Below are 22,214 nucleotides of genomic sequence, written 5' to 3'. Positions count from 1 at the left end.
TCCTCATTCCCCCTGTCAAGTGTTTCCTTTGCAGCAGCACCTTCAGGGCACCAACCTGCACCAGAGCCCACTGCTTGAAGCACCACACACCTGCATTGAAAGATGCAATATTTGACTCAGAGATGGCTGTAAAACACAAATAAAATAAAGTGTAGGTGAGCACTGGTAGAGCAAGGAGACATAGCTCTTACATCCCACCAAGAAGACAAGTGAAATGTATTCATGGCCTATCAGGATATTTTTGAGAGAAATGGGATCTATTATTATTATTAATAATAATAATGATGAATAATATTATAATAATAATAAATAAATAAAATAATAATAAAAAGTAATGTTTGTGTTGTCAGACTTTCTGTGGTATGGAAGGGACCAATTTTAATTTTATGTGTGCCAGCTTTCTGCACACATATTTTCTTTGTTAATTGCAAAACTGGGGAAGATCTCAAGGAAACTGATTCTCCCTTCTCCTGCAGCCTGCCTAGCTGTTTAAATAAATACAGGCTGAGCAAACCAGAGGTGTCATGCAGTAAGATCTCCCCTGCAGGCTGTCCTGGCAGCGATGACTGCACTGAGTGTCTCTGACACCTCCCTCACACTCTTTCACCTCAGTGTATTGATGGATGCACAATTAATAAAACACCTACAGACTCACATATGTCAGCCTTCAGGAAGGCCCTGGAGTTAATGAGGACTGACAGTGGCATAAATGAGGATGAAATTGAACCAGGACCCTCAGCTGCTGCTGTGCTTACAGCATGTTCTGACAATCTCATGCCACTGATGTCGTCAGTGGTGATGACGTAGGAAATGAAACAACACAATAAAGTTCCAAACCAGACATGCCAGGTAACCATGGAGAAAGACATAGTTCTGGATTGTAACTAAATTCCCATTTGAAATGCAACAATTATTACAGTTTAAATGGGTTCCAGATTAGCAAACACAGGGAGAGATGAAACAATGAAAATGTAAGAACAAATGATATCAACAATATAAACTCAGACTGTCAGGAGAAGCTGAGAAAAAGCTTCATTTCTCTACAAACTAAATGAATACTTTGAAGAGGTTTGGGTTTGTGCTGTTTTTATATTTCCTTTCAAGCAATAATATATTAGACAAAGGCAGGAGACAAGATGAGAAAGCTCAAAAATGCAGTTTCTACTTGACCTACATTGTTCCAATTGATCACAGACAATTATAGCTGTATTTCATCTGCTTTCCTGAAGCTGCCTCATATATTCTCATATATAACCCTCCAAATCTAACAGACAAGCACAGAGGTGCAGGCACACAACTGTAGTTTTAATATACAGCAGGCTGCTGTCCTTGTGATTGTATTGGATATTAAATAAAGCTATTAGCTCTATTTTCTTTGAGGAAGGCTTACATTTCTTCAGTAGATCAGAGAAAAAGGGGAAAGGGCAACAATGCAGGAAAGAAGAAAAATCATCAACTAAAAAGGAGAGAAGGTAACAGAGCAACAAAGGGATCCCTTCCCATCAGGCTCCACCACACCCAGTATCATTAACCACAGCACTACAGAAATTTTCTTGCTCAGAAAAATAGTGAAATCTACATCATTCCTTTGTTTCAAAGTCACAACACTTAAAGAGACTTATAACTGTTAAAATAACAACATTCATGATCTTCAGTGGTGCCTTAATACAGTAGCTTTTTTTCCTTTCTTACTGCCCTCCACCACCCACACCAAAGTGACCAGAAAGTGATTAAAAAATAAAAGTTTTTTTTCAAATGATCATTCAGTTTCTGAACTCAATTTCCAGTTTTTGACTGAAAGGGCCAGACCATGTTCTAGGATCCTTCAATAACTGTGTTTGTTAATACAGTAGCCCCTTACTGCTCATATCTGAAAGTTCTACATCTATCAAAATCCAGAGGGATGTTTTACAAGATTGGCAAGAGGAAGGGCTCCCAGTGCCAGAGGGCAGGGATAGATGGGATATTGGGAAGGAATTGTTCCCTGGGAGGGTGGGCAGGCCCTGGCACAGGGTGCCCAGAGAAGCTGTGGCTGCCCCTGGATCCCTGGAAGAGTCCAAGGCCAGGCTGGATGGGGTTTGGAGCAACCTGGGACAGTGGAAGGTGTCCCTGCCATGGCAGGAGTAGGAATGGTCCCTGATCCATAAGGTCCCTTCCAAGCCAGCCTGAGACTCCGTGTTATTCAAACAGAAGCAGAATAAAGGTTTTCAGCTATCTCCACAGCTGACCAAGCAGGCCTCCAGAACAAGGGTTTGCAATGCAGATACCAAAAGATTAAACATTGTTAACCAAGTGCCAGTGACTGAAAGTTTCAGCACTTACCACACGTGCTAAAGTGCTGTGCTTCCATCCAACCATTTACCTGCTTTCCCCACCTTGACTCAGCATCTTTATGTTTCAGCTCAGCAGCTTCAATACATTGGTTGGAAAAGCACAAATGTGTTCTGAGGAAGCTCATTGTGCTCAGAAAGCCTGACTGAGAACATGATTAAACCCTTTGTTCCAGCCGCTGTTCAGATGCCTGGCAAGACACAGCCCATGGTCTGATGGGTCCATCACCTAACCAGACATGCCAAACCAAGGGTGAGGAAGGGACTTGCTCAAGGACAGAGCAGAGACAAGCCAAGTCTTTGTCAGCTCAGACTGGAAATTAAAAACAAAAATATTATGAATCTGCAACTGTAGTAATTCCTTCCCTTTTAATCAGTTTCTAGAGAGAAATCACTGTGCAATCTTCCTGACACAGACAGAAGCTCATTTACTTAAAACAACAAGACTTATCCCAAAGGAAAATACTCTAGAGAGGTCTGATTCCCCAGAACAAACTGTTAAGCAGGTCTTAATTCAAGAGCAAACAAAAATGTCTTGAAGCTTGGAGTGCTGATCAAAAAAGTTGTGCTATCATTAAAAACTAACTGAAAAGCAGGAAAATAATATTTAATAATAATTATTGAAACAGGCATGGGCACACATGCATACACAAAATATTCTCTGAGTATGCAATCTGAACCTTGCCAATGCATGTTGTTACTGTTGATAATTGGGACCAGGATCTGTTCTTTCCAATTTTGTTTTTCATGCTTCTCAGGGTTTTAGGTTTTCCTCAAAGCACATGACTTATGCTTATTATTGGAGCAATCTGCATTTAAAACTCAACAGATCTTTGACCAGATATCAAAATACCCCTCTTGATGTGTGAGGCATCAGAAAGCCACCTGTGCCAGCAGAAAGCTCTTTGTGCCCTTTTGGGTGTTAAACACTGTAAACTGACTCCCAGGTGGATTACCCAACAACTTCCCCAGTTAAGAGGCCTTTACCTTGAACTGGAAAAACCCAAATAATCAAGTTGGATATCTTGTACTTTTCTCTGTGTTGCAGTAACTTATCAGTGTTATCCAGAGGAGTAACAGCACACAGACCTTGCCCCATGCAAGCACCACTGGATTTGAGGGGAAAAAATGCAATTCTCATTATTCACTGCAGCCTATGGTCTGAAATCTGTGTTTACAGCCTGCCTCCATCAGCAAGGACCAGTGAAAGGTCACAGCTGTTTGCAGAGCACCGCTCATGATGGACCACAATTGCAGCCTGTAAATTCAGTGTTTTCCTGTTATCAGCACAGGGCTGCAGCTCTGGGGAGGAAAACCAAAGGTTCTTTAAAACACCCTTTTCACATCACTACACAAAAATCAAACACCGTGCTGTGCTTGCTGCGTGTTTGACAGGAGTTCTTAAGTTCACTGAACTCAAAATTTAGAAGTACAAAACTTTGTGATTGTCACCACATGTGTTTTTCCCCACTTCAGATTTAATGAAGTTACACAGCAGAGCTTTGTGTTGCTCCCACTGCACACAAGCACAAAATGAGTTCTCTGGATGCAGACAAACAACTACTCAACACTATTTTGAAAGTCAAACAGGATTTGGGCTCTAAAGTATCAAATAATGGAATGTTTGGAATGAATGAATGAATGAATGAATGAATGGAGAACACCAAATTAATCCTAATATTTGACTATCAAATGCAGACAATTGGACTCTCAATATGGCAAGCTATTAACCTGAATTGAAATAAATTTGTATTTTAAAATATACTTAAAATCAGGGTTTAGGTTGTCTCATTTTGGATTTCTGAATGAAGGATTTCACTAAATAAACACATCCATTTAACATCTTGCCCACATCAACTACTCTTCTATAAGATTCAAAAAGCCAATCCATTTCTCTCTTCCTGTGTGATTTTATAATTTTATACATTGTCTTGATGTCAAGAAAGCTGCTGCTTTTATTTTTCATTAGTCTCTGCCAAGAGTTCAGACCATCCTTTAACTCACCTTTAACAACTCATTTTAACTCCAATTTAACTTCCACAGAACTTACACTGATTTTACTTAGCACATTATTATTAAAAACTCCTCTTAATTAAAATAATAAACAATCTTACAATTTAATGGCCATTTTACTAGTCACCCATCAAATCCCTAATTGTTGTAAAAGGCATTTTAGTGAAAAAAAGTATTCTTTGAGTGTTTAAAGGAAATTTAGTGTACTGACAAGAATATTTCTCATTAAACACAGGGGTGGAAATACCTGGGGAACGAGCTGAAGATTGACTGAGTGAGGCCTCTGCTGTTTTAACTCTGCCTCTCACACAGAATAAAATGAACACACAGCTCGAGGAACAAAGAGAGAAAGTGAACAATAAATGTTCTACAATCATCACCAACCCCTCATTCTGCTGTTGCAATTAATGCCTATGAAATCAGTGCATTTATTAACCACAGTCAATTGGGATTAATATCACACCTGGGAGGCACCAGCTGCACACAAGCACTGGTTAAAAGGGGAAAAAAAGCATCCTTCAAGATGTGGTTATATTAAAAATCTGGATTACAGTTAAGAAGCTTATATCAGGAGGGAGTCTGCAGACAAGTTTATGGTTTTGCTTAGAAACTTTGATTAAAAATAACTGCAGCTAAGAAGTGTCCAGCTTCCGAAAACTTCCAAATTTCAGGACTTATCAGTAACAAGCAGTCAAAACATAAGTAGGGAGATGAGATGATCCTAAACCGCACTGCTTCATTTACTTACCACACAAAAATGAACCCAGCAGGAATTCATGACTATTTCTAAGGACTTCCAAAGAAGAAATCATTCACATCAGAGGGGAACTCCAAAAGCTGGGTCAGAACAAGTAGATCTTTGAATCCCACAAGCAGGGAATACCACACACTCTCTGGGAAACTTCTTCCAATGATATTTTTTTTTATTTTTTCCTTCTTCCCAGTGAGATCATCCTCCTTTTCCATTTTTGGCCAGTTCTCATCTGCACATCTCACTGTACAGCTCAGAACAGAGCCCAGCTCCATCTTCTCAGCCACTCCTCATGTACTGTTCAACAGCTGGTAAAAAACAAACCAAATTCTCCCCCAGCCTTTCCTCGTGGTTCACATGTCTCAGATCCCTTGGTGGCCCCTTTTTCTGGGCTCTCTCCAGTTTATCCACACTTCTCCCATCCTGCACCAAACACACACCAGGCTCAGTGTTCCAGGCTGGCTGCAAGGAGCAGCAGGTGAGTCCTGCTTTCCCTGCTGGCACTGGCTGTGCTTGAGCTGATGGAGCACAGGACACAGCTCCTGTCACTGCCAGAGCCACCAGCCAACCCAGGACACAGCTCCTGTCACTGACAGAGCCACCAGCCAACCCAGGACACAGCTCCTGTCACTGCCAGAGCCACCAGCCGACCCCAGGACACAGCTCCTGTCACTGCCAGAGCCACCAGCCGACCCCAGGACACAGCTCCTGTCACTGCCAGAGCCACCAGCCGACCCAGGACACAGCTCCTGTCACTGCCAGAGCCACCAGCCAACCCAGGACACAGCTCCTGTCACTGCCAGAGTCACCAGCCGACCCCAGGACACAGCTCCTGTCACTGCCAGAGCCACCAGCTGCCCCCTGCTCTGCCCATCAGAACCTCACCAGCACCATTTCAGCAGCACCAATTTGCATTTGCTCTGTAAATCTCTATGATATTCTTATTTCTTTCTCAATCCCTCCAAGACAGCCCTTGAGTTCATTACCTGCACCCCAGTTTGGTGGCATGAAACCTCCCAGTCCCAGGATGGATCTCAGAGGGCTCCATTTGGAATTCTTATCCAGGTATGGAAATGTATGCATTTCCAGGTATATGCAGCAAAAGTAATGGAAAGTCAGCAGGGTTTTATTTTTCCACTTCAATCTCATTTAAAAGATTTCACTAAAGTGCATTTTTTTTGATTAATTTTAAGCCAGGCTTTTTAAATTCAATAATAGATTGATGAATAACACTCTCAGGTCACTCCAACAAAATTAATTTTGCCAGGTGAAACAAACAGGGGTCTGTTTCACAGCATAAAATGCCAGTGCAGAGGCAGGGGTAGGAGTTCCACAATCATTTCCAGATAGATTAGAGCACTGGGGCACACACTGTCCTCTACAAATAACAGCTGCCACTATCACTTGCCCTTAGTCAAATCTGCTAATTACATCCCATTATCAAATGATGATGCAATTAATGAGGGGCACCATTCCTCTTGCACTGCATGCTCCTTTTGTGACCTGAAAGAATAAATTTAGATACACTCCTGCTTCTTAAATTTCCAAAGTCATGAAATACAAAGGTTCCTCCAAGCATTGCCAAGATTTGTGGCTTCTTGCCTGAGACACCACAGGTCACCCAGGCCTCAAGGTTAAGTAAATGCAGCAATTTGTCAGAGACCTCATACACATCTTGAAATATTTTTCTCAAATTCAGAAGATGACATAATGTGGAAGATGTAATCTTCTTTCATGCAACATTTTCCTAGGGTTTCAAATCCTATAAATCATGGCTAATTCCTTCATTTGACAAGATTTTACGTGGCAATTTTGCCTTGTACGTTAAGAATGGTTTATTTGTGAGCTTGTCAAAGGTAACTGCTGCTACTTCTGACTTTTTTCAGGAAGTCTGCCTAGTTTTTATGCTCATTAACACTGCAGTCTCCCAGACCTTCATGATACTCAGGATAATTAATTCCTGAGAGAGTTTCCTTCATGCATTAAGGCAGAAACTTTGAGCTCTTAAAAGAAAGACACCTGTGGCCCTTCAGACTCCTGAAATTAGTCAAAGAAAAATCTAACACATCATCCCTCACCCTTCCTTTCCATTAGCTCTACTTCCAGCAATAACTGGTTAGTAGTACCTCAACATTTGACAGCTGGACCAAAAGAATGGCTTATTACACATAAATATTTGTGGGAGAAGCAAAGAGGACCAAAAATCTGCTGGCACATTGGTAGATACCAGACATACCTCAATACACTCTAAATACAGAGTGACAAAATCACTGCAGGCATTTTCAGACTTTTCAGTGTGCTCCCAACTTACAAGATTCAAATAAAGCTGAAAGAATGCAAATGCAGGCAGCATTGAGAGCTCGAGCTGACTGAGCAGAGATGAATTTTAAAAGCTCTGGGGAGCCCAGGATGTGATCCCTGGGCACCTGCACTGCATTATTTACAACCAGCCCTTCTTCTCACCCTTCCAAACTTTCAAGTAAAGCAACACACTAAACATTATAGAACAAGGCAAGTTAATTCAATACCAATATGTCTAACTAGGTGAATGTTTTTAACACATCAACCTATAGAAAAGTCCTTTCTTCTGCATTTCTATCAACATCTAATATTAGGGCAAAAAGCCTTGAAGCCTAACTTGCCAGCAGTGCTGGAAGAGACAAAGCCCCCAAGAAGCCACAGCCTAAGAAATCAATTGGCATCCAGATCATCCTGGATGAGCCCCACTGGCAGCTCACATAACCCTGGGACAGCACTGCTGGAAGCAGCTGGATGCTCCCACAGACACTCCAGCAGGGCCTAAAGGCAGGGATCCTCTGCACATTCAGTGCTAGGTGTTCAAAAGCAGAGAAGCAGGCCCTGAGCAGCTCCTAACTGACAGAGAAATAAGTAGAGAACAAAAATTCTATGATCACAACTGGACAAAAAGAATTCAAGCAAAATTAAATGCTTTTCCCTGGATCAGACAAGCATTTAATGGCAAGAACCAGGTGTGTCCTGAATCCAGTCCCATCTCAGAATACAAAGAATCTGTGCTTTCTACTTTGTCAAATGCTTTTTTTTTCCCCATACAAAGCTAATATATCCCCTACTTTTCCTTAAAAGAAACAAGTCCTTATTGCCTCCGAGAGTCGTGCTGCTGGGACACCCTCAGGCCTCAGATCCTGCAGCCAGCACACAGGTGTGACATTTCCAGATGGAACTGGTGCTCCCAGTAGCCACAGCATCCCTCAGGACCTCATTTTCCAGTTACCAAACTGAGTTATCACATGCCAATCTCTTTGGCAAACCCTAACTGTGTACCAGAAGCAAACTGAATTCCTCACTTGCTTCAAGCAGGGCCCCATCTCTCACCATGTTCAAGTGTTACTTGGCCTGCAGAATCATGTTACTACATACAGAGAAATAATTTCCTCTTCAATCAAAATAAACATTGCATGGTAGAGTATTAAGAAACACAGCACGGTACAAAGCAGTAAATTTACCGTAATACATTTTGTCTGAGCAAAACAACAATGACAAAAAGCTCCAAACAATTTATATGTTCCCGAGAAAGCACAGAAAATTTATAGAAACATAATTCAATCTTACTACCTTACTTGAATAAATAAGAGATTAGTTGATGTCTAAATTAGTATAAAGATTGTTTTCGTAATAATAAACCTTTCTCCCACCAAAAAGCCTCTGAAATACACTTCAATAAAAGTTCTGTACAGATTATAGTAACTGATTCTGTAAAAGCATCATAGCACAGAAATGGATAAATAAGAAATTAGTCACATTGGTCAGAACCAATAAGAAGCAGGCTAAAGATGATAATGGAAAATAATAACAGGGTTGATTAAAACCTCTTCTTTTAAAGTTGTCCAGAAGAAAAGTAAGAAAATATGCTCAGTGAAAAAAAGTTTACTGACACAATTAAAGGCATTTGGGGAAAGCTTCTATGATTATGGAGAATTATCTTTAGCATGTAGTGGCTTGGTACTGGGAAATATAGACAAGGAGTTTAAGTTTTTCTTTCTGGGCCTACCATACGTACAGACCTGCAGGTAATTTTCTTAGCCCTTTTATATCTCTTATTACACTCAAAACTCTTATTTTAGGATACAAGGATTGTGTAATGGGAGACACATTCATTAATGTAATTAGTCAGGCTGCTTTAAAAACAACAGCAACAGCTTTGAAAGAAACACCCACAGCCAACCAAGAAGCAAATCACTGGGACACGGAGTAGGGTGCTCGTAGTCGACTCCTGGAGTGGATCCAGCAACACTAACAGACCTTTCCCACAATGATATTTGTGATATTTATTACAATATTTGTTAATTAAACACACCGACAATGAATCCAACAAGATGGAATGACAAACTCCAAAGGCTTTGATTTTTTTCCGTAGATGTAAAACAGGGAAAGTTAGACATATCTAGTTCCATAATAAAAGATGTAAATCATTTCAGATGGAGTCTTGGATTGCAGGTTTAGGCACAACTTCTGACGAGTGGCTTTTCTCTGCAGCACTAAAGTGCACAGAACTCTCAGTACAAAGCCAGGACTGCCACACATCACAGCCAGGGACCTGTGGCGTGAATCCTTAATCACAGGAACATGGAAGGCCTCGAATTGTACCTGTCACAGCTCGTGCAAGGCCAGGAGCTGTGATTCCTTCCAAAAGCAGCTCAGCAGAAAGCAGGAAGCCTCCCCTGCTCCCAGGCATGGTGTCACCAATCAGATATTCAGCAATATTTCATAACCTTGAAAGGCAGCACCTCGTGGCTCCTGAGCATATTCAAATTCTAGACTGCGAAGGAAAATAAACCCCAGTACACTTCCAAACCTCAGTTTATACAACTCCACAAACAAGAAACTCTCTAGAGACCTTAGCTTTTAACAAATACGCACCAGAAGCAAAGCTGGAAAAGCAGCAGTACATCTTTAATGCACAACTTACTGTGCCTGTCGAGTGACAGTCACACACAGCTCTGCAGAGCTTGGCTGGAAACAGGGTCAGTCTACACACACCCAGCTCCATCCACACACACACAACTCCAACTCCATCCATACACCCAGCTCCATCCACACACACCCAGCTCCATCTACACACAACTCCAACCCCATCCACACACACCCAACTCTACACACCCCCAACTCCATCCACACACACCCAATTCCATGCTGGGCACAGACAGTACTATCAGTTTTATTCCTTTATAAAGGCTGGACATATGAGCCTTGGACTTCACTCTCTGGATTGAATGCAGGATGCATTTAATATTCTATAAATAAAATAGTAACTTAGAGCAGCCAAGCAGTGTGAGCAGTCAGAAAGGTGGCCTGGTTAGAAGAGGGTAAAGGAATTATTGCAGAACAAAAGGAAATGCCTGCCAGCCTGGAAAACAGGAGCACCCTCGTAAAGTGCAGCTGGGCTCTGAGGTACAGCTGAGTTACCTAGAAACTGGAGACATCCTAACATAGCACTGGGGAGTGGAAAGAAAACCAAAAGAAAAAGGAAAAAAAAAAAAAAATGGAAACTCCAGCAACTTATTATCTGAAAAAGGAGAAACAGCCTGGGCAAGCAGCAAGTGTACAGGAGTGGCATCAGTACAGAAGAAAGCAGAGCAACAGTGAAATAAAACAAGATGTTTGACAAAATAAGTGAAAAGCACAAAGTCAGTGGGACCTCTTAGGGCCTTGTTTTCCCCCTGCAGCTGGACACAGAGGCAGGAGCTGGACTTGTGGGAGGCAGCTTGGGGATTTGGTACATCCATATGCACACACCACAGTTATTTAACCTTCAGAGCTTTCTGTGCTCTCCTGTGCAGTGAGCACTCTTGAGAAGGAAGAAATCAAATCTGAAAGCCCTTCACAGAGATAAAAAGTTCTATATATTATTTCAAGCCTACTCTGAATAGCTGATACTCCTCTTGAACAAGGACATTTTAACTGCTTTAACAGGGTGAAAGAGATTTGAGTGTACTTCAGCAGAATTAGAACAATTACGTGCATTAGACTTCTGTAGGAGCTTAAAGCACTTTAATGGGATAAAGAAGAATTTAAGTTCTATGTACTATAGAACAGTTAAAAAGAGGACCATTTGATAAAGATTTAAACTAAGTTAATGGATACTGTAGCAATTCTCTACAGAGAGAACTGCTAGAAACCGATCTTGACAATAATCTTCTTTTCATGAATTCATGGGAAAATATATCACTGCAGTGTACTGTCCACACTTAGCAAGGTAGTGAACTATTTCTTCCAAAACCAGAATTAAATCAGCACAGATCCACCTAATACATCTAGTGCAGCTTAGGTGGTTCCTAGTTCTCTGATCATCCCCACACTGGCAGCATTTATTAAGTGACATCATTAGCAGGAATGTGCCAATGTTCCTCCTCAGCCAAATTTCACTGCACAAATCACTTCAGCATGAACAAAGAGCAGATGAGAGGGGAAAACTAATTATTTCAGTGCCTTGTTCTCTCTCCTGCATACACACAGCAGATAGAACCAGCACACACAGGTACGAGGGTGTACAGGGAGATCTCTCCAGGTTTTCCTTTTCTTTATATTCTTTAAATTCTTTTGAATGTGTCACCTCTTCACGTCTGTTTTTGGTGCTCTGGCTCTGTGCATGAAATGGTTGTGAGCTGATCAGATGCTGATCAGAAGAGAGGGCAAGTGAGGGGGAAATTTGGCAGCAGGTAAAGGCTTTGTGCAGAATCACATCCCTCTGTTTATCACTGGATCTGTGCAGAGGATAACCTGCTCCTCAGTATTCTCCCTCAATGCTCTCAAAGTCTGACAGAGCAAAGTGCCAGTGCTTCCAGGGCAGGCACAGGGCCTGGGTGTCCCTCAGAGGGACAATGACCTGGGAATACAAACCCTGGGGGGAAGTGAGAGACAGCTCTGATAAGCAGGACCTCACTCATTTTTACATGCTCACCTTAAGACATTTTAAGGGTCTTTGTTTTCAGAAGACACTGAACTCTCCCATCTGAAAATCACACTTCAATTCCATCTCCAAATTGGATACCAAATTTGGGAGTTGGGTAACAACAACATCAACCAAAAAAAATCTTTTAGGAAATCCTTAGCCTAAAATTTCTAGTCAAGGCTTCCAAGTTACATTTCCAGCCAGCATCAAACAACATGAAAAACATGTGCAACATGGCATAGAAAAACATTTCTGGTTTGTAAATCTAGCTGTGGTTGTTAACATGAAATTGTGGGTAAACCACAATGTTGTTATTTCACAATCACAAAACAGAATGCTACCAGACCTCAGTCATCCCACCTTCCCAAAGAGCAACATCCATGTGATCATCTCATAGGCACCTGCTTTAAATACATTTTGGGGGAGATGCTTTCTGAACAAGAAATATATCAAATTCTGTATGTTGAACACATTTAGTGAAAGCCACATAAGTATTATTTAAATCCAAACCTATCTTATTTGCTTAACATTATTTAATTATTCACAGAGCCTATACATACCTTTATGGTTTTGTGGTGTAGAACTGAGCTGAGAATCCTGCAGTTTGAGTCTAATGAGGTAAGCACAAAATCAATTAGTGCTTCAGGAAATGAAGAACTTGAGTGAAAACATTTACATTTCTTCTTGCCTTAGCAGCCAACTAACCTGTGCCAGCTTTATACACACCTGCATAACAGCTTTTAGATTTTAGAGCCAAAGCAGCAGCTTCATTTGTCATTGTCTCCTCTGAATCACATTCACAGCGTTATCCAGAATGTCACCCCTGTGTCTCTAGTCTGTTTTTGTTACCACACCAGGCTAGGATCACTAAATCACAGAATCATTTAGGTAGGAAGAGACCTTTAAGGATAGAATTATAGAATCCTTAATGTTGGAAAATCTCTCTAAGATCATTGAGTCCAACCATGAAACCTTCACTGCCAGGTCCACCACTGAACCATGTCTCCAAGTGCCACATACACACATTTTTACCCTCCCACTGCCAAATCCACCACAAATATGTTCAGATACATTGACTTCCTTCAACGAGGAACAGGGAAACACCATAGGAACTTTACACTAACCTTCTGCTTCAACAAGAATAAAATATGTAAATGACTAAATCTGAATTAACAGTTCAGAAAACGCTTCTTTATGTCATGTGGCACATGCATCTTAATTATCTGATTGCTCCATCTCTGTTTGCATGTGGAAAAAGGCTTCTGCAAATTTTCAACTGCTTTTCATTCCTTTTTCCTTCCATTTTTAAAGTAACAGAAACTGTTTCCAGTTTCCCAGTGATGGACTAACCTGCATTTGAAAGGGGTTGATGTATTTTAGAACTTCTACTAGACTCAGCTGTCATTAAAATCTTCAATATTTTTGAGAACTTATCCCAAATCAGCCAAGTTTCAACTTTCAAGGTACCACGGAGTTCTAGCTGACAGGTTTAGCTCTCCTCACAGTAAAACCCCCCAGGGCTGGTTATAAGTTACAGACAGTTTTCATAATGCACTTGGCTGTAATTGTAAATTGTTACTGGCTGAAAATGCCAACCTGAAATGAAACAGTCACATCTTGGACTCAGCTCACTCTGATCAAGATTTCTTGACAGTTTCAATACTTGAAGAAACATTTTTCACAAAAAGCAAGGACTGGCCATTTCCCTCCCTGTAACTTCTAATGTGGATACCCTCTTAGAAAAAAGTCAAAATTCACAGCTACACATGTGCAAACCCCACTAAAGTTAACAAAAAATACACTCTATTGCATCTCCCATGCTAATGGTTGATGCAACTGAAGGTACCTAAGAAAATAATAAATATATTTCTCTATTTTTTTTCTCTATATTTTGTCAGCTGCCAATAAAAATAAACCCTGCTGTTGCCCATTCAGGTCAAAAGATAAGACATAATCAATATCTGCACCCCCAAAAAAATACAGACTGTCCTGTGTTTGTTGTACTCCATAGGAAGAGCCTTTTCCAGGAACTGTTTACAGCAAAAGGAAAATATCTGCATAGGAAATGTGATCTCCAGCACAACACCCTGATGTACAAAATTCAGTGGGAAGGTTGTTAATAGGGAACACTCTTTTCTTAATGTGTTTCTTCATATTTCCATTCCCTGACCTCTTTCCATTTCCTGCCCAAGGTGAACCCCATCACAGTGATGCTTTCTGAAATGCTAACAGCATCATAAGTAACCTGGAACACTGCATTTCTTAACTTCAATTGAATCCAAAGAAGTAAAGAAGCTAGAGAAGCAGAAATTTGTGCCAAATGAGGTGCAATTCACTGGACCCAAAAAGGAAAGCATAAGTATACAAATGTGACCTCTCCAGAGACTCCATGTAGAAGAGAAAGCGATTACATTGCACTGATGTGTTTTTAAATAGTGATTCCTTTACATGACATGAGTTAAGCTTTACTTATTTTAAGTTATGCTACTCCTGGTACTTTTCATACAGCTTTTTTTTGGATCCTAACAATGCCAAAGCCAAACACCTGAGCCAAATCTGTTGATACTTTTATTTTCTGTTACATTCATATTTGGCACCTTTCACATTTTAGTTCACATTTCTTCTTTGAAATCACTGGAGTTCATCCAGTAAAAATCTACAAGGAGAAAAGCAGGCCTGTACAATAAAAGGGAATTATACACCCAGCACACACAATTAAAATCTCGTTATTTTCCATTCAAAGAAATGGGAAAGCTGCAATATTCCAAAATCCACCCCACAATAACTTTCCAAAACATATCCATTATCTTTGAAAACTCTTGTGAATTACTATCCCGTGTTCACTTGTGCAGAAATCAGGGCTAACAAGATGAAAGCCTTGTTCTATAAGGTTTACTTAGCACTGATCTACTGTCCAAAGCACCTCAGCCACCTTCTGCTGCTCCCAGGCCACACACAAAATTCACTTTGTGCAGCTGTACTCCAACTTTACGAAGCCCAAAATCCCCAAACTAAAGATTGAAGTGCTGCACTTGTCTCCAGATGATGGTAGATACAGAGGCTTGCCAGGCTCTAAAATAAACCTAATTATCTTGTGCATTGCCCCAGCTGAACTCTCTCTGCTTCCAGGAACACAAGCAGAAGTGCCGGGTAGCCGAGTATTCAGATCATGTCATCTTCCAAGACTTAAAAAGAAAATAATTATCCTCTAGTAATTGAAAATACAAAATGAGGTTTAACATCGTGTTCTGATCTTTTTATTTCATGCTGTGAGAGGATTAATTGACTGAAAATGGAAAGTGCTCCCAGACTGCTGTACCTGGCCCGATGTACCCCTCACGCTCAGAGCTGAGCAGGTGTTTGGGGAGCCAGCACAGCCTTCAAACCTGACCTATTTCATGCACACAGGGCTCAAAGTCAGCCTTGCCCATGGTGCTGCAGTACAGCTTCGTTCCACCCACCGGCTCTCACTGGGTCTGGTAATTCTCCTGTGCACCAGGATAACGACCCAAGGCTGTTCAGAAGACACTTCACAGTTTCCTGGTGCTGCTGAGGTACTTTTCCAAATCAGTGAGATTTCTCTGTGCCACTATCCAACTGCCAGACAAAAAATCTTTTCCCTTCTCTACAGAACTTCAAGATTATCTCTTAGTTAAGGTCCTTGCAAGTCCATGGATAGGTTTAGACAAGACCCTGAGTTTGCCAAAGCTCTCAGGGAGATTCTGCTTAGTCCATCCAAGTCACCTCCTCACCACTGCCCTCTTAAACCTCTTTTTTTCTTATTTAGCCCAGCAATTCTTTGGCTTTCCAGTTCACAGAAAACTCTAAGCAGCCCCTTCTCAAACTCCAGGAAGGATCTTTCTGTCACCTCTGAGGCAGCAATTCACGTTTGCTCCTTGCTCTGTGCTAATGACACCTCCAGATTCTCCTGTTTCACCACATAACCCCAAGTGAGTGTAGCTGTTCTCAAGGGCAAAAGAAAACATTCTGTTCACTTGAAAGAACAACATTTATTTCTAACCCATTAACCACTCTGATGTAAAATAAACACACAAATCAAATACCATCCATCACATAAGGAAATCAAAGGTAGTTTGGGGTGATTTCAGTGAATTATAATTAGCTATGCAATGTAATGTTGTTAAATCAAAAGTAAACAGGAGAAACTTTGACTTGTAATGAGACATGAGTCCTAAAAAACATACACAAAAATATGCAGAAGCCCAAGTTGACAAGATGTCTGAAGTATTTTTACTTTATTCTTTCACTTTACAAAGCTTAACAAATGTTTGCTATATGCATCTCTGCAAGCTTGCCACTAACTTTTAAAATTTGTAATTTATCTTAGTAATTCTGACTTTCTAGAAGAAGTTTTACATTTTCTGAATTCAAATGTTTTCTGCAAAATGGTTTTCTGACTCTTGAAAAGTATTTCCTAGATACCTTTTCAGGAACCATGGTTATCACTCCACAGCTGCTGGGTGAAAATGTCAGGATTGCTCTCATTTTCCAAATTGCCCAAATCACAAATCAAGCTGTAAAGCTAAAGAAGCCTGCTGGGATCTCAACAAAGGTTCTTCAACACCGAAACTTTTCTGAAAAGCAATGTTTTTTTAACAAGCCAGCACTGAAAAATCAAATCTTGTCTCAATAAAACATTCCCAGGAGGCGCAGAAACCTGAGATGGCTCTTGGGCTCAGCCTGAGGCAAAGCAGAGCCTGCAGCTCAGGGTAAGCTCTCTGTGTGCACTGGTCTTAGCAAGGACTTATAACGTGTGTTTTTAAAATAAATAAATCAATCTGCCTTTTTTTATAATTATGGACTTGATCAGGGTGTTTTACACACGTGAAACATTAAATCTCACTGAGCTTAATACCCCTCTGAAGGAGTTTCCATGTGTAATAAAAAATACTGCTTAACATCAGGGCTGCAGGCTGTCATTGTAAGCTGCCTACGCCTCCCAAAGCTTTCCTGGGCCTGACACATAGAACTGTAAAAAAAATTGGAATCTGGAGCTTTTGGAATAGAAACAATGGATAAAGCACTCCTTACATTAGGAAAAGGGGGTTTTTTTCTGAAAACAGAAGCCTAGATAGGAGAGGCATTTTTTTTCCCTGAGTTTCCTGGGCCTGTCCCTGTCCCCATCCCCTCAGCATTTGTGAATTTCTGGTAACCTCTGTATTTATCCTCACAAGTAGCTTTTCTGCAGAGTTCTGAAGGTGAGGAGAAACTTGAAAAAGCTCATTCAGGAATACTTAGGGAGTTGTGTGAGGCTCACAGAGCCCTTGGTCACAGCAGCACGCTCTCTATAAAATATTTCTCCCAGTAAAAATAAAATGTGATTGTCATGAGCTGGTTCTTTTGCTGCAGTCAGTACAAACCTCCTGCCACCATTTGGAAAGAAGCACAAAGCAAAGGAGCTTCTATCCCCACCTCTGCTTTAGTGTGTCCATACCTTTCTCTTCTCCTTCCCTTGATCGGTACAGTCTGAATTCAATCATGATTTAAACCCCCACACCTCCTCACTATCTTTTAGGCCCCATATTGTTCTTTTTTTCTGTTGAATACCGAATACACCTTGAAAGCCTGCCTGTTTCACTTTCCATGGGGCTTAAAAAGGTGGAGTGCCTATAAATGTCTTTTTTGTTTTGTTTTGTTTTTTCTTTAATGTTTGATCAAGAGGGTGCTATGTAGAGAAGAAACAGCATATAAACCCCATATGACATAGGGAGGGTGGGAAGAAAGAGTGTTCTCTACCCTCAGAAGGGAACAGAAATATTCAGAATTCATACACAGGTTTGATAATGCTGCTAAACCTTATGCTGCCAAAAGAAAAAGCAATGAAAAGCATTCCCAAATCACAGCTCCCCTGTATTTTGATAGTTCTTAAAAGCTACAATCTGTTTTTCATTTCTTTTATTTTCCAGGTCATCTCTTGATAGACTATTCTACAGCAAGCCACAAAGCGCAGACTAGAAATGTATTTATTTATAAAAAGGAAATAAAAAGGGCAAAGAGTCCTGCAGAGGTGAAAATGCACCACTGGGCTTCTACTGAGACTATCCAAGAACATCCTTAGAAACAAAGATCGTAAGAATTGGAACTCATTGGCTTTAAAGCTGATAGAAATACAGACTTCTCACCACCTTCATCTGTTGAAGTTCATTAAAACTCAGGTTCTCAAGAGCTCACAGCATTTAGTACACAGGGTTGAGGAGCAGCTGGGCACTTAAAGGAGGATCTGTTTAACCCCTTCAGCAGGTGAACTTGTGGAAATCATCTCCAAAATACATGGCACCCTACAGTGGTCTAAATTAGCTGATCAGTAATTGTGCTAATTGAAGATTCCCACAGGCTCCTTCTATATCCCTAAAGATGAACTCTCATGCTCTTTACTTTGGTTGCAGGTGGCAGTGTTCTATTTTCCCTCTGTGAGAATTCTGCACAAATCCTTATTCCCAAGCCACATGGAGAATGAACTGAGTTTTAGCAGTAGAGAGCACTGTAGCAGTGTAGCACTGTAGCAGTAGTCTCACACTGACCCTTGCCCTGTCTCACCTCACACCCAGCCTGCCCACGGCAGCCCCTGAGAGCTCAAATCCAGTTTGGACACACCCTGGAATGTTGGTGACAGCACTGGACAAGGGTACAACATCCTTGTGCTCATCACAGCATCAAGGACAGCAAGACAGAGAGCACAGAAAAGCTGCCAAAAGCAGGGCAGAGCTCCACAGCACAAGGGAAGTGCAAGTTTAGCAGAGCTGGGTACAGAGAATGGAAGTTGATCTGAAGGGATCAGGTAAATAAATATCCTCTGCCAGAGGTCGTTTCCCACAATACATCACAAAAGGACTTTACAGAGGAGCCTGCAAAAGCTGTATCTGTGCTTTTTAGGAGCTCCACCTATAGCTGATGGCACTGGAAACCAAGGAACTTCCACTTACCTTTAAATAGCAGAAATTCTTGGGAATGAAAAAGAAGGAACCTACAACAAGGCACATGTGAATGAGCAGGACAAGCCTGGTGGATTCTCTCTAGATTTTAAACACAAAAGAGGGATGAAACATTTCTGCTAATGGTTGTTGGATTTTTCAGATCATCAGGGTTTAATGTCAGGAGCTCATAATGCTCAGATGGATCTATAGTCTGCTTCCTGTCTCCTCCTGAATTTACAGTTGACTGGATTTGATAAGAATAAGTAGCAGCAAATTGAAGAAAGGAAGGGAAGACAAATGCCCCAGAGTTGACTCAGCCTCCAATATCTAGATCAAATAATTATTTATAGGTCAATGCTATTTCTCTCAACCCGTTTATCAGATTGTGCCATAAATAAAGCAGACTGTCCTTAATGAAAGGTTGCCTTAAGATCTCGGGCTACAAAGCCATATGTAAGGAGTCAAGATGGAGTTATCATCAAGGTGGGAAAGTTTTTTGACCCATTTGTTGATACTTGATACATTATTGATAAGCTAAGGCACCTTTGTTGCCCAGAACATAAACAAAACAAAACAACAAGTAAAAAAGAGCAAAGAAATGTATTTTTAGCTGTCCCTGATAACAACCATGTATTCAACATCTGAAGGAGATTTACCACTGCCAGAGCCTAACACTTGTAACACCTTAAACCTCTTTTGTTTTCCTCATGGCAACAGGGAGATTAAAAAATATTTTTGAAATATGCCATCTAAATGAGCAGGAAATTTTATGCAAACGTCATAAAAGACAAGGTGTTGAATTCCTGCTGAACACAAACTCTTACATCTGTCTTTAAAAATCTCTTCCAATACTTTAACCATAAGCAGCCACTTACAAATTCAGATCAATTTTACCACACTCAGAGTGATTTTGATCAACCTGAAACCACAGTTAAGTGCAAAGCAAGTGTTTGCATGTCAACACAAAGAAAGCCTAAAGCTCATTAAAGTAGGTTATGGGACTGATCTTCCTCAGTCTAACAGCCTCAGCAGGTCAGAGAAATCTGTGCTGCATGTGCAGGCTTCGGTGCTCCAGACCTCAATTCCTGGCTCTGAACAGGCTCTTTCTGAGCTCTGAAAAAGGCAGAGCAGACCAAGAGAGGAGGAAGAGCAAAGGTATCAGGGAAAGAGCAGCATTTTGTGTCTCAAGCACCTGAGCACCGAGGAATAAACCCTGCCTCAAGCCATGCCAAGAACCAAAGGGGTGAGAGGGGCACAGTTCTTCTTCCCTTTCTCAGCAGAAGGACCAAGAAGCAGTGAAACTGGCTCAGCAGTCTTCAGATATGGGCAATGAACTAACGCTGAAGGAGAAATCATTCAAGTACCTGTTTGGCTACACATGAAGCCCTGGGTCAAATATTTTGTTTTCAGGATTTATATCCCAGGAAGCAAACATGTATTCTAACTTCTACCAGAGGCTGGGCACCCCCAGTGCCTCAGCAGCAATCTGCAGAGGAATATTTGAGCAATGTGTGCTCTATATGAAGATTTCAGAGGAGAGGGATTTCCATTTGGGATGGAGATCTAAGAGCACTGTGACTACAGGACATTATAAACAGTATGTATGGAAAACTTCAGTCAGTCAGATCTAGTTCCCCCAAATTAAAATATGCTCTGACTCCACTGTCATAAAGATCACATATCATCAATATATGTGCTACATGTTTTCACTGAAAATTATCTGGTAAGGGGAAAAAAAATGCTCTATTTTGCAAGACACATAATTTAATTAATTAGCCTGTGATCTTAACCAGACAAGTACTGGAAGGGCATGACATCATTTGTACTATAGGCACTGCTCAGAGTATTTTACAGATGTGCCTAGAACAGCTCTTGCATTTTTAAGCAGAATCACACAGACAGAAATTGTGAAAGCCAGACTTAGTCACTTTAGAACATCATGAAAAAGAAAAGGAAAAACCCATGCCTTCTTCCTTTTCTCTTCTTTCTTTAAAATACAAACCAACACATCTGTGGAAGAACCAGGCAATCCATATTAAAGTGTAGGAATCAGGACAAATGTATAGAATGAAAACAAGATTTCTGTGGAAGTGAAAATAACAATTACTTTTATTTGTCACCATTTTTAGCAGAACGAGCAGCAATCAAACCTTTGCAGACAAAGAGCCTCATTGCAACACAAAGAGGCTCTGATGGACACTTTTTCTGCCTGCAGGGATCCTCCTTTATTCTGTGCCCAAACTGAGCTGCATGATCCCTTGTGGCAGCTCCAGAAATTGCTAAAAAGCCAACCCAACGCCCCAGCCTCCCCAGGTGACTGTCCCCCAGTGCACACATCATGAGGAGGAGAGTCAGAGCTGCTCTGGCTGATCACAGCCAAGCTCTCTCACCCTGTGCCGTGCTCTGCAGCCTGAAAAACCTTTGCTTTGACACTTTGGTTCTTCCTCTCCCGTGATTTTTAAACTGCAGCAACATTTGCCACAAGTGTCAGCAGCAAGAATGAAAAGCAATCCTAGGAAAGGAAGGGATTTCAGCTGTACCCCACAGGCTCTCAGGGTAGCAGTGCTGGGAGAACAAGCACAGCCAAACCCTCCTGCAGCCTCCTCGAGCCTCTCCAGTGATTCCAGGTAATCACATTAACAGCTTCAAACATGATGTAATGACATCATTCAAACACATTGCTCCCAAAGGCTTGATATTAGATCAAGGAATTACCATTCCTCATGCATTTATGACAAATCTAATAGGAGGAAATGATTTGTTACACAACACAGCTTAGGCTGGTTGCTCCCCTAACAGCAAATATCTGCTCTTAGCTCAAGCTTCCAATCTTGCCTGGAGCAAAGATGCTGAACAGTAACCCTTAATTTGATATCTGAATTAAGAGAAGGACTTTACCTGAGGTCGAGAATGGGTTACTTCAGTGCCCTTACTATGTTTGATGTATGAGTTGTGCTTTCCAAAACTGTTTAAGGCCCCCAGGAAGACAAGTCCTTTTAAAAGCTGATAGAATTCAGGCATTGAGAATGGGGATTCTAAAAAGCAGTGCTGGCTCATTTTTTGAAAACTAACAAAAACAAGCCAACCAGAAAAACCCAACAAACAAAACCCGTCCTATAGCCCATGGATGCTTTAATATCCAGAGCTGTAAACCTGTGGATGACTAAATAGGCTGAGCACTGGAAAGACACATCTTGCAGTTCTCTATCCAGAAGATTAACTGAAATTATCACCCAGAAACGTCCAGAGTGCCA

This window comes from Pseudopodoces humilis, chromosome 18 (assembly GCF_049639895.1).
Source record: "Pseudopodoces humilis isolate 2021_Gansu_Grassland_sample_001 chromosome 18, ASM4963989v1, whole genome shotgun sequence".
Lineage (NCBI taxonomy): Eukaryota > Metazoa > Chordata > Aves > Passeriformes > Paridae > Pseudopodoces > Pseudopodoces humilis.
Note: the sequence above shows the minus strand (reverse complement) of the source record.